The sequence below is a fragment of the Argiope bruennichi genome, chromosome 7, assembly GCF_947563725.1.
Source record: "Argiope bruennichi chromosome 7, qqArgBrue1.1, whole genome shotgun sequence".
Taxonomy (NCBI): Eukaryota; Metazoa; Arthropoda; class Arachnida; order Araneae; family Araneidae; genus Argiope; species Argiope bruennichi.
Genome location: NC_079157.1, coordinates 89,919,812 through 89,934,314, shown reverse-complemented (window position 1 = coordinate 89,934,314; position 14,503 = coordinate 89,919,812). Strand labels below are relative to the sequence as shown.

At 31.2% G+C, this 14,503-nt stretch overlaps 1 protein-coding gene across 1 annotated transcript in view; it reads right to left on the bottom strand.

Moving 5' to 3' along the window:
* LOC129975036 (cytokine receptor-like) overlaps positions 1 to 3,394 on the bottom strand; it is a 354,502-nt gene extending 351,108 nt beyond the window's left edge. The window contains exon 1 of the mRNA XM_056087902.1: positions 3,232 to 3,394. The gene's annotated coding sequence lies outside the window, so the exon portion shown is untranslated. The remainder of the gene's footprint in view (positions 1 to 3,231) is intronic.
* Positions 3,395 to 14,503: the final 11,109 nt, after the last annotated feature.

Here is a 14,503-nt window from a genome sequence, read left to right as displayed (position 1 = left end):
CCAAAAGCTTGCCAATACATTATATATTCATAATTGTAATTAATAACCAAATGTTAAGTTAATTAATGCAGATAAGTAATTTTAATGGGCAAAATCTTTTTATCAGATACTTTTTTCCTCCTTCATTTTTGTGAGTGAATGTCATTTATTAGCTCCTCTGAGCTCTCAAAAATGCTTTATGGATAACAGGCTGCTTGTGACCCCTCCACCACTTTTTTAAAAAAAAGAAATACATTCATTCTGAGCAATCTGAACTTATTAAATTATAGCCACATATATATTTTAATAAAAAAAATTCATTTTAACTAAACAAAATACTTTTAACATTTCTGATTAAAAAATGAAAATTAACTAAAAGCATCTTAGGGTGATGATTGCTTGCTATACATTTAATTTGCAAAAGCATGTCAATTTAGGCATAATACCTCACTCAGCAATTAGATATAAATCCAAATCAATTTTTGAACTAAATGACATTAATCAACAGAAACTAAATGTATATTGTTGAGTTGGTCATTCCTTAAAAGGCTATAAAAAATGCATGTGGCTAAAACAGAGGGCCATGGATAACAATTATTTATATTTTAAATCTCCATAGTAAAAACACTTCCTTTACAAGGAAACTTTCTTTCCCATTATTACAATTAGGAAATTTCCCAGTTCACAGTTAATTTTTTTTCTTTTTTGCTTGTTCCCTCTTTTATTACATTAAGAAAAGAAATAGTAAAAATTGTTGGAAAATATGGTTGTAGAATGCATATATATATGCTAGGTTCTAGACTCCATGGATATTGCAAAAAATATTGATTTTATTCACTCGCCACACAAATAGAAAGAAAATAGAAATACATCTTACACTTCTACTTCTTTATCTTTGCCATGTCTCACTTCAGGAAAGAGTGAATATAAAATAGAACAATAACTTTTTAGTTATCTCTCAAACAAATTTATTTTTATAGATATGTATTTGATACCAAAATACATTTGATCAAGTTTTCTTTCAAGAATCGAATTTCAGTGTAAGTAAGTAAAAGCTTGAAATGCAGTATTAGTACAAGTGTTTCAGTTTAAAAGAGCAGGTAAAATTAAGATTTTGACCAACAAATTGGTGTAATGACCAAAGGACAAGAGGGCATTACAAATGAACTAGGTGCTAGTCTTTCGAGGTGTGACCAGGATAAAACATCAGTACACGAATATTATTTTTTGAAAAAAATATCCTGAAGAGATAAAAAAAACAGTATTATGCTCTAGGCACTATTTATATTTATCAAGCCACTAATGATAAATGCTCTAAAAATCACACATTTGCAAAAATATCTAATATCTTTACTACGCAATTAATACAAACTTAACAATGAAACTAAAAAAAAAAAAAATTGTAGAACTAAATGTAATTATTATAATTCATCCTCAATATTTAATAATATTAAACAATAGAGGGAAAATTTAAAATAAATATATCAACAGAAGAGGATTATAATTGCACCTATAGTAAATGACACACAACCCCTTACATTAGAAAGGTGCAGACCTAGGAGGAAACTACCTAGGCCTTCAGCTAAAATCTTTATTTTTCTGTTCATTATCTTCCTTATTATATAAAATTCTTCAAGAGTGATAGTAAAATTGAATAACAGATACATCAACACAAAAGGATATAGTAACAGAGCATTTAATGGTTATCGAACCTCATAAATGACATACAAAAATAGATTCGAAATTCCAATACAAGTTCTTCTATTCTTTCTAATATATTTTCCTATTATTTCATCCAAAGTTTCTTAACTATAATACCAAAATATTATGAAAAGACAAATCATGAATCCTAAAAAGCATAGCACATTCAATGAAAATTCATTTTGTTCCAGCACTAATCAGCACTGGAACAAATATTTATTAATTATCTAGTACCAATATCTACTGACTGATTTGATTCAAATAAATATATTTCACAAATTATAAATACAATACTGTTTCAAATAAAATCTATGATATTTTATAGCAAGATTATGACAATTCCGACTACATTTAATACAGTCGAATCCTCATACATGTTCATCAATGGTAAATATAGGATTTACCAATGATAACATAATATTACAATTTAAAATCTTAAAAGCCTCACACACAATAGTCACTTTTCCAAAAAGCGATAGACTGGAAATCATAATTTTTAACTTAAGGTTGTATCTTAGGGCTCATAGACATAAGGGCTCACAGACAAACTTTAAATCCTCAAACACATCACTGATTTTCTTTTCTTTCATTTTTTTTTGGAATGTAAAAGCACTTAAGAATAAAACAGAGACAATAATATTTCAAATTTAAAAAATTAACTTCATAGAACAAAAATCAATTACAATGAAATAATATTTAATTCCACTTTTTGTGTAGTCAATTAGGTTACAAAATGATATTAAAAAATAATTTAAAGTTTTTAAAATCGAAATGCACAATATTGCTTTTTAAAAATATTTCTTTTCATGATAAATATTTTTTTTTTCTTTTCAACCGCACTTTTTTACTGTTATTATATTTAAATTGCTTTCACAATTAAAAATCAAATCCAGACAAGATATTTTAGTAATAATATATTTTATAAACAAAATTAAATACTTTTTTCAATGTTTCGATACTTTAAAGATATAAATAAAGAATTATCAAATGTTGAAATGGATTTTGAAAATTGACCACTTTTGAGTCATATTCTTGAAAAATTATACAAAAGATTTCAAACCTTACATTTTTTTTATCAAATGAAAAATCACAATGAAAGTGACAATAAAAAAAATTCTGTCTACAGTATAGGAAATGGGCAATCAGAACGGAACTTTTTATTTCACATCTATTAGTTTCGCTTTCGAACGTTTGTAGATTATTTTCTAATAATTACAAAAGATTTTTAAAGAAACTAACTTTTAAAAATAATGCAAAAAAAATTAATATTTCTACACAGGATATATTATTATTTTACGGCGCTTACAATTTGTTTTCAAACTAACAACAAAATAATAATAATAATAAATAATTATTTCAAGATAAAACATCTTTCGGAATTTCTACAAATTCATAAAAAAATTAACATGTTTTTCTCATATACGAACAACGGAAATAAAGTAGCTAAATTTTAAAAGGTTGGGTGCAATGTCAAAGTAATGGTAATTAAATTATGCAATACCCACAGAAATAATGCATGTTCTGTAAACAAAGACAAGAATTTTCACTTACCTGAGTTGCTAGGCAACCCCCATAATGTTCAGCCAATGGGTGAATGTAAACAAAATTGGACACAGCGGAAATACACAAAATTTCGATTAATTACAGTACTTATGCATCACACTCACAGAAAAAAATATTCACGCACGAGCAAAAATTGCCTTTCACTTGGAAATCTAAATTTAACTCCATTAACATTTAGACTTGACAGTTTCTGTGAAGAAACGCCATCTAGTGAAGTGTTTTGGAAACAATGAAACAAATAGAGGGCGTACTGTCTAGACATTTAGTGACGAATAAATAGTAGAAGTGACGTCATTAAAAAATAAAATACAAAATGAGTAGATTTATGAAATATTGTGTAAGCAAATTTTAAAATAAACTCAGTAAGAAGTGCTGAATATGAGTAATAGAAGTTTTAGAATTTCTAAATAAAGCTAGATTGATCGCACTAGAGCTATGCACAAATGTCAGAGTTCTGTAAGGATAGATAATAATTTTTAATCATTCACAACATTTGATTTTTTTTTCAGAATTTCAAATTTTTTCACTTTATTTTCTTCTACTTTTTATATGTTTTTTTAACAGATCCGCAATAGTTTTAATACAATGCTAACTAAAAAGGCGCTCCATTTGTAAACAACTGCTTAAAGAATGAATTATTTTGATTTCAAGAGCAGCATATATGCTTTTTCAGAAGTGTTTATATTCATAATATTAGTTAATATTAATTTCGAATTTCAATAAAATATTTATTCTGATACCAAAACTGGCATGTATTGCAAGATCGCTGGTTTTTCTAATCCTTCAGTATTTTCGGATCCTCTGACTCTACTTAAGTTACCAAGATTTCTTAAGGACTGCATTTTCAATGATCATTCAAACTCAAAGAAAAATAATTGCTTCTTCGTTTCTCTTTTTTTAGTTAGTATTTTTTATTCCTCTTCCATTTTTCCAAAAATATTAGCAACCATCTCTGGTCTATTCCTTCCATATATACAATGAAATTTTACATGGTGTTTTTTTTTCCATCAATAAAGCCATGTGAAGGTCTAAGAAGAATGTAACGTTACGTTGAGACGAATGTAAGGGAGACTTATTTTCCCAGAAAACCTGTTTGGAGATCTTACTTTACCTGTTTATTTAATAGTAAGGCAAGGACTCTCTAATTAAAATTTTGCAGCCGTGACTGTTTGTCCAATTCTCAAGACTTTTTTGAGTCTACTTCGTCCTACCTCTAACCCTAATGAAAAACTTTTCTTTAGAGCTTAACAGTAAACTTTGACACTTGATAAAATATTGTTGCATTTGCATACCAACAAAAAGATGAAATCTATTTCTTCTTAGGAAGCATCACTAAATTTCAGCTCCGTCCTTCATTTTAGTTTGACCTTCGCAGCATGAAATATGTAGTAACCAATATGGTTTCAAGGTTCATAGCGGAGAAAAAAGACCAAATATAGTTTTTCAACTGCCTCAAATAATTCTATTTACAAGAATGCCATCAAAACTACTTTGTGACCATAGTGATCTTCGGTACTTTTTATGAAAATAGTCCATTCATTCAAATTTAAGAAAAATTCTTTTGTCATAGCTCCTAATCAGGGATCCCTTAAGAATGCATCTATAAGAAATCTAAAAAGCTGACAGGTAAGAAAACAAACAGCAAATGTCTTTTAGACTATATGGGTATCAACTCTTTAGGAGGAGATGGACCTAGCGGTATGAATGGTATTAATTTTTTAGCCTTGAAAACACGTTTTATTTTTTTTTAAGTTTTACAACAGCGCTGATGTTTCGTCTCATCATGTCCCTTAAAAGTAGCAAGTGGGTCAACTAGACACCATTTTATATCTGAAAAAGACATTGTAACAAAAGAGCACTAGATGCGAATCTGGTTTATTTAACAATCTGAAATTCTTTACATCTACACCGATTTTATTAAGTTAAGGTCAATAATAAGACCCTTACAGGGAACTCTTTAGTGATATATGATGAGCGAAGGATAGAACCTGGGACCTTGTGGTTCGCAGTCCAGTAACTAAACCATTATGCAAAAGCAATTGCCCATGTAGCGTAGTTGTTAACTGGCTTATATGCTATTCACTATAGACTCTCCCTCGAGTGAGTCGGAGGTGAGACGAACGATATGGCCGTTGAGTGGTGATGTATTTAGCTGTTGTCTAAATGGGCCTGTACCCAGTTGAATAGCGCCAAGTGTTATGGCGAGCGTGTGTGGGAGAGTGGTTGCTGCGTCAAGTGAGTCTGACGACTTTGGTTTTGCTGCGTCAAGTGAGTCTGACGACTTTGGTTTTGCTGCGTCAAGTGAATCTGACAACTTTGGTTTGCTGTGGGTAGATGGCACCACAACAGCTGTTGGAAGGTTGAAGGTTGAAGGTTCATCGTCCGAGGTCACCAATGAGGCGGTATGTGAATGCGCGAGGATAGAACCTGGGACCTAGTGGTTCGCAGTTCAGGAACTAAACCATTATGCAAAAGCAATTGCCCACGCAGGGTAGTTGTTAACTGGCTTATATGCTATTCACCACAACTCTACTTTTAACTGCTATATGTTTAAAAAAAACAACAACTGGGATCTTAATACTTTATTACATTAAATTGTAAGAATATCTGGAGTTTTAGATACTTTTCTCATAAAGACTTTGAGAAAGAAAGGAAAATGAGGTAGTATCATTTCAAAAGCATAGCATTTTATAAGTATTTTTTTTTTTTGTTTATGCTTTTGATGTTCTTTATTATTTTTATATTGTTCATATTTTTAAAAAATAATTTGTAAAATATTATAATTAATTGTTTAATTTATTTTAGGTCAGAGACGACCAAATGAGAGTATGAGCTTGTGGTGAATAGTACATAAGCCAGTTAACAGCTCTTCTACCCGAACAGTTATTTTGGTATAATGGTTATGTTACTCGACTGCGAACCACAAGGTCCCAGGTTCTATCCTCGCGCATCAAATATCGCTAAAAGCTCTTCGGCTGTGTACCAGATTTTGCCAAGTTTTTTGAAAATACAAAAATGCACATATTGGGATATTATCATGTGTTCTTTGTATATTTCAGATTCATTAGTACGATACAAAAAGTTTCACTACGTCTATAGATAGCCAACGTCGACAATATACAATTTTAGTCACAATAGAAAGCGCCATTATTTCTTTTCAAAAAAGGTTGGAAAGTTAACACGAATATTAGAATAATTTTGTATTAATAATATTCACAATTTGACTGTAGACAATCTTCTCAAATATAACCAAATTTAAATGCGATTTCGCAAGATGATATTAATTGCATTGATCCATTTAATAAAATCAAAATTTGTCACCTATCTTCCTTTTCGAAGCACAATATTACAATATTTATTTGAAAATAAATTTGTATTATATTTAATTTTGCTACTTTTTTGTAAAAATTATGTTGGCATTGCTAAGTATTGTCGCAACAGCAGAAAGATCTTTCTCATGGTTGAAAAGAACAATAAATAATTTGAGATTGAACATTAGTAAAAAATGCCTTGCATTCTCAGACATTTTATCTGTCAGATCCTCCCACGGGGGGGACATCAGATATAAGGATGAGAAGCTTCCGGCTGGGTGGTTGGTTCTCGACACACGAGTGGGTACAAAAATGGTCAAGATCGACTACCTCCTACCGATGACGGGACGTACTTCCCACTGGAAAAGTTGTCAAGTAACTGGAGATGACCTTTTGGATTCAACCTTAGTTCTCACCAATGCTGTCGCGGCGGCCCAGTCATTCAAATTTAATCCTTGTACCTTATTGACGAGTCAGAGTTGTCATTTGTGGTTTATCTGTCATATCCCAAATAACCAAAAAAACTAAATTCTATTCTCAGATTCGGAAGCCATCCGAGTGTTCGCGCGTGCCTCAAGAGGCATCGATTTTAACAAAATCGGGGTGAGACGAAATAGAGGAGAGGAGATGTTTACATTTTACTTAATAATATAGTAATTCCGATTTAATAGAATTAATTGGCTTCGAAACCACGAAGAATCCGCAAAAGCAAACAAGATATTCAAGTTTCAAATTAAAATAAAATTGTGCGATTCAAAATGACAAATGGAAAGAGAAAATTCAAAGAAAACGCATCTAACGAGGCGAAGGTCAAGGTTAACAATTATCTCCAGAAATGTGCTAATCGTACTCACTGTGTACATCACCTCAGTGCAGGAAACTCGTTTAGAGGTCTCAGTCTGAAGCGATCAGTAGTTGATGTCAAGTAATATTTGATGCCACATTATCTTACATTTTATCGTGATGTCCCCTCTCCCGCAAGATGCGCAAGGGATTCCGAAACTAAACTTAAACGGCGCATTTGAGCCGATGTCGCATGATACATGATTGTGGAAAAAGGTTTATCGTAAAATGCGCGTGTCAATTACCGTTATCATACTGATATGATCTATCTACACAAGCAAATTGAAAAAAAAATGAAACAGAGCAGGAAAGGAGATATCTCACACTTCTGCTGATTATTTGATAAGTAATTATCAGTGCAGGTTACGCCAGATATTCTCAATAGTCTTTTTGAATGGCAGAAATGATTACACTTGATGATAACAGACGATTGCCAACTAAGTTTTTGTTTTCTTTTGTATGAAAAAGATGGGCAAGGTGAAATAATCGTCAAAATAAATAAATAGATAAAATCAATCTCTAGATGTGGATGAAACTCAGCGACTTAAACCTCCTCTACCCAGGAAAAAAGTACTGTGATTATCAAAAAATTAGAGCTTGAAATTTCGACGAATATTCAGGTTTCAGATGTTCGTGAGTTCGAAAAATACATTTTTGCTGTTCTGTCAATCTGTTTGTGATTAAGATAACTGAAATGCTTTGAGCCAGATGGAGGAAATTTAGCCATTACACCAAATTTGTAGATTTCTATGAAATGCTGAGAGAAATTTATTCTGAGAATGTCTGTCTATCTGGCTATCTGTATATAAGTAAATACCATAACTGGTCTGAGATAGCCTGGTTGGTAGGGCGTTGATCCCTCAGGTTGTGAGTTCGAACGCAGCCGGCCGAAGACTCTCCGTGTGTGTGGTGACTGGCGCACGTATAAATCTGCCATCGTCACAAAGTCCTCCATGTCGAGAGTAATACCAGTGGGGGTACTGCTTCGGAGGTGATAGTTCTCTGTTTCAGGTCTAAATTACAATCTGTGGTTGAGTGAATTAAATGCGTGAATGAAGTCCGCCCCGTAAAAAGGATCGCGACACGTGAATAACTAAGTCGCATTCTTGGCCCTAGTTGGAGCTACTGTAAAAACAAAAGACCCTCACTCGGCTTAAATCGCTGACAGATAATTGTCAGCGGGCTTGTAAAGTGCTATAAGTCACAACACAACAAATAATAAAACTATAAAATGAAAATAGATAGATAGCATTTGGTACACAGATTTATCATCTAAAGTGTGGATCTGCATCGAATTTAGAATCAAACAGATTCATCGGAATTCAAACAGAATCATCTAACAGATTCATCGTTTATTGGTCTTTACTTTCATATGCACGTAAATATTATACTTAAAAACCCAACAGCGTAAATAAATGAAATTTGTTATGTGATCTTACGATTACAATTGTAGTTCTGTTTTAAATTTAGTTGTTTTTTTCAGTCTGAAAAAAAGAAGCCTAAAATACGTATTCGATTTTCTATAATCCTGCATTTACCGTATACAAGTGATTAATCGCTAAAAATTACTCGCCAAAGATCGCACGTTAAAAGTTCTTTCGTAACAATTGTTCGCCAATATCATGCGGTTAATAATAAAAGCTTGCTGGTTTTCTTTACTGTACTACTAAGCACATAACTCCCATCAAATTGGAGGGCTCTGAAAATAAATAACTGAGCACTTACAGAAAATTGTGGAACTTACTAAGGTCCAAAATTTTCTATAGGAGTTGGGAGGGGGATTATTAAAGACTCTGCCAGAAAGTTACGAGAAGACCATCCCCACTGATTGAAAATATTTTTATCTGTCAGTTTGCCCTTTCATATTTTGTGCATAGCGATTTTTACATCATAAAACATACAGAAAGAATGCAGTTAAAAACTCTTAATATGTGAAATCCTGTTCATAAAATGCTGAAACATTAGTAAATAAACTGAAAAAAAAATTTAATATAGGGACTTACTTTCTTCAGGAATTTTGGATTGTCAAAGAAAAAAAGTTTCTATATATCAAATAAAATTTATATATATTGAACAAAAATTTTCTGACATTAATTATGATTCCTATTATTGCCAAAGAGCAATCTTTGATTTTATTTATAACAAGTAATATAAATAAAAAAAGAATGAAAATCTGCTCCATCCAATTTTGATGCGTGTGTTTTCGAAAGACCACACACACACATACAAAAAAAAAAAAAAAAAAAAAAGACTCAGGGTGGTAATGTCATGTCCGCGTTACCACGGAAAGGGGGTGCAGTAGCTTCAGTGGGTAAAGATCCCTGAGTACCCAAGGTCAGAAGTCTGACTTCTATCTCTGTTTCACCCTAACTTGGCAGTATTGTAAAAGGTAGAAAATGTGACGCTCCGCGTTGGGAAAGAGTTTCCCATCAATTCCGACTTTAAAATAGTTAAAATGTGCGGAAATTTATCAAATAATGTCATAAATTACAGAAATCCTTTTTTAATCAGTATGTATTTAAGTATGTATTATTCTCAAGTTAGAAGTGCTTATCTGTTAAGTATTTTGTAAATAAAGCGAACGAATAAAACTAAAAGATTGACATAATGAACTCCACTTTGGCTAGAACCGGTCTTCAAGGTCAAATAATTGGCGCGCTTTTCTTTTACTTCTTCGCCAACTCAGCTTCATTCAGGTCGCAACCGTTATTATCTTTCGCACTTTTTTACCAGCTGATATTTTTGATACTATTAATGACATTAGTAGTTATTAGTTTTGATTGTTGAATATTTATTCGATTCGTCATTTTTATTCACTTCTAAAATGTCTGAAAAATAGAAAGTGTTATCACCGACTACGCTGTGCACACCTTCAAGACGAGTGAAACAACAAAAAGTGCAGCATACAGAAACATATTAAATATTTATTCTCGACTCCGAGAAAACCCTCAAGATTCTATCAATCAAATCGTCGATAAAGTGTCGCACCTTACAGATGTTTCGCAATGAACAGTTTTCCTTTTGAAAAAAGAAATAAAGGCATCCAGTCTTTTAAGTACCCCTGGAAAGAAGCGACCTGGCTCAGTAGGTAAACATTCAGGTCTTGTAAAATAGGATGATTTTACATTATCCTATATTTGACGAAAAATCCATGCATTTTTTCGTAGAAATGAAATCCCAACATTAGATAAAGTTTTAAAAGATGTTTAAAGTTTTAAGAGTTTTCAAAGATTTAGGATTTTCTTTTGAGAAACGATGAAACGAAATGAAATAACATTAATGATTCAATAATATTGAAAAAATAATGAAAATAAGGAAACAATTAATTCTCCGAAAAAGTGATAATATAATAAAGTAAATAAATATTTACTATTTGGCGAATAATTTGCGAGATAAAGTTTCGCCAGCGATTTGCATTTCTAGTAACTTTGTACTTTAAAGTAACCCAGTTCCCCTGACAACGACTGCGATTCGGCTTGCCTAGAATATACACTACTGCCAAGTTAGGGTGAAACAGAGTATAGCTCATATGAAGATGAAACTCACACATTCGCTTGCACAACCCCTTTTTACAGGGGGGCACATTCACACAACTCACAGATAGAACACAGATGAAGAACAACCATGCCCGAACCGGAATTCGAACCCGGGACGCCCAGATCACGGGAAAGATGCGCTACCACTATGCAAGGACGTCGGCCAGGCTGGTGATTCAATGAATATAAGATAGGAGTGATTTTATAACACTCATAGCTTATGTTCTACGAATCATTTTCTTACCTTGAAGTGATATTTCCACCTATTGTGCTTTTATGAAATGCACACCAATAAACGGACAAACCCTTGACGGACTTGATTCAAAATTTCATAATGATGTATGTTTTAGATGCTAAAAATGTACACCAAATTTCATCCATCCAGTTTATTTCATTTTATCATCACCGTGTTAACTATTATTCGACAGACGACAGACAGACTTCCTCTGAATGGGTTTTGTTCAAAATTTGATAGAAATCTAAAAATTTGTTGTAAAGTCTAGATTCCAAATTTCATCTACAGCCGCTCAAAGCGATTTTATGTTATTGATGACACAGACATGATTTTAAAAATGTATTCTTCGGACGAAGGGAAGTCTGAAACGTGTTGATCCGTCAAAATCTCGAGTTCGAATTTTTTTTTAACAATTATTATAATTTCTGTATACTACGTATGCAATAAAGTGAAAACTGATTTTTGAATTTTAGTCTTATAAAATAGGCAGCATTTCTGCGATTACAGAAATATAGAATTTGCATAAGTTTGAAAATTATGCTTTGACAATGAGTTTAACAGGAGTTCCTATGATGGATAAAATATTTTGCCTTTTCCTTTTTTGTCTTTTTTTTTGTGTCTGTGTGTGTGTGTGGTTTTTTTCCCCCTTTCTTTCTTTCTTTTTTTAATTTCATTTTGGTGTCCATTGAACGCATTCTACCCATTGCAAACATATGAAATTTTATACAAAATTTACGAACATTGTTCATTTGTTAAACACACACACACACACAGATATATATATATATATATATATATTTGCATATTTTTTCAGATTTTCAACTCGCATGACATTTATTATTATTTTTTAATTTTTATTATTAGCATATTAAAATAAAAAAAGAAATAAAAAACGTTTGCAGTGATTATTAAACTGATGATACTTTTAACGTGAGCTTACCGTTTTGAAGTTATGAACTTAAAAACTATTTCATCACAACACATATTCGATTGACCATTAAAAAAAATACTTTAAGAAACAAATATTTTTCTACTGTTTCATACTTAATAATAATCATTCGTTCTATATGTCCTAAATTTTTTTTTATCAAATATCAAAATTTACTTCCAAAAAGTCGCCTTTATTTATAACTGAAATTAAGGCAATTTTTATTATTCAGAATGTCTCAATTCCCTTTAAATATACCTTTAAATAAATTGTTTATATTCAGATAACCAATAATAGTAAAACATTATACATAGTACATGCAAAATTAGAACACAAATATAATTAATGGTATAGATTTAATTAAATTTTTAATTTTTTTCAAATTCCAGCTTATCATATTTCATACGAAAATAGCGAAGGCAGAATTATTAAAATTACGAAAAATCGTTTGGAACTTTTTTCCCGTCGCTTTTGTCTGCTTGCAGTCTCATTCGTTAAAATTCTTCGAATTTACATGTTTTCCGAATATACTACGCGGAAATGGACTCTCCGAAGAATTCCTAGTGGTGTTTCCCAGCCGAATTTGATTTCGCGACTTGTATCGATTAACAGATTGGTGTCTTGAACAGCCTTTGTTAATCGATATGGCAATAAAATTTATTTCTAGGAAACAGTGATGTGAGTAATTAATTACGTTTTTTTTTTTTTTTTTTTTTTTTTTCTTAAGGAAATAACTTCGCTTTTAGGTAGATTCCATATCAGCCATTTTTTCAGCTCTAGTCTCTAAGGCATCAGTTTAATAAACTACTAATTTCACGTTACATTTTAACAAATTTTAAAATAAATTAGTTTATTTATTTTAGTAATTTAGTATTTTCATTTATTTATCAGCTGATATACTAGGAATTAAAACACTTTTATATCTATTATTTTTAGCGTAAAAAATCATTTTGTATAAAATATATTATAATTATAATACGCAAATTTATGTTATCGTTTGAAACGCTTAAAAAAATTAAAATGAGAATATCAATTGGACCAGACGATTTTTAAAGATATTCTAATATATTGATATTTATTGCGTGTATTATATTTTTAATTAAATATCTTTTGACATTTAAGTTAATGGATTTTTTCAGCAAAATCTCCTTAGCTTCATTTAAATTCAAATCGTTTTGTTCATTTTACTATGCATTTTCTTTATTTTATGTCAGCTATCCTAAATTCGTAAAAAAATGAATAAAATCTGTAATTTCTAACCTTAAATAATGTGAAGTTGGCATTTTTCTTGACGTCAATAATATTTTAAGTATAACATACACACATACACGATCGTAGCGACGATACTACGATTTATTTTTTCATTAGTTTAGAGTGATTCAATACAGGAAATATAAACATTAGTCGTTATGAAAACTCTTTTTTTTATTTGTTTTTGAATTTTTTAAAGTTAGTTTATTTTTCTTCTTTTCATAGTACGATTATCAAAGATCCCAAATTTCCACATCGTTATAATGCATTGTAATACAGAGTTGCATTCGAACATTACAATACAGAGTTGCATTCGAACATTACAATACAGAGTTGCATTCGAAAGTATTGAAGACAAAGAAACAGTAATGAAACTTTGCAGAACTTGCTTTATCTTCCCTCCGTTATTCCAGTTTTAAATCCCGCATGCAATCTTTTAAATCTGAAATAAGTAAATCCTTAATTTGCGTTTAATATAAAAAGCTATTTCTCTGTCATGCGAGTTTCCATTTTTAATAATAGATATCTGTACTATTCTACAACACAATAAGTTACAACAGTGATTAAATTAGAGTACTTCGCCTTGTTTTTTGGTATAGTCTTTAAGAATAAAAATTATATTACATTGTTTACACTACTTTAGAGAAACAATGTATTTTTAAATAATGAGAGTCTGTTTATCTACATCATTGTTAAGGTGGTCATTTTCAAACTTGAATCAGCTCGAGTTGTTGAGCGTGATTTTGAGCGCTTTTGAAAGAATTCTTGCTAGAGAATAACATTTTTAAAAACTGAAAATGGTTGTGCTAGAATTTGCGTCTGTGTGTACATTTGTGTGGATTTATTTTCGAGTTTTTATAATGAATGATTGGATTTCTTGTGTTTACTTTCTTCCGTTTATTTTGATGGTGAAAAACTTTCTGATGAATGAATTAAACAAAAGACACACTGGTTGTCAAGCTTCAATGGACTATGAGCAAGGCAATTCAAAAGTTAACGCAACTACATCAGTTGATGAAACTCTGCTGCAGCTTTACGAGGAAGCTTCTGATTCATATTCTGCCATTGACGAAGCAGCAACCCTTCCTCAACCAGAGTCAACTGCCACAAAAGTCTCCATAAACCCATTCATTAATCCCTTTTTCGAATATTTGTC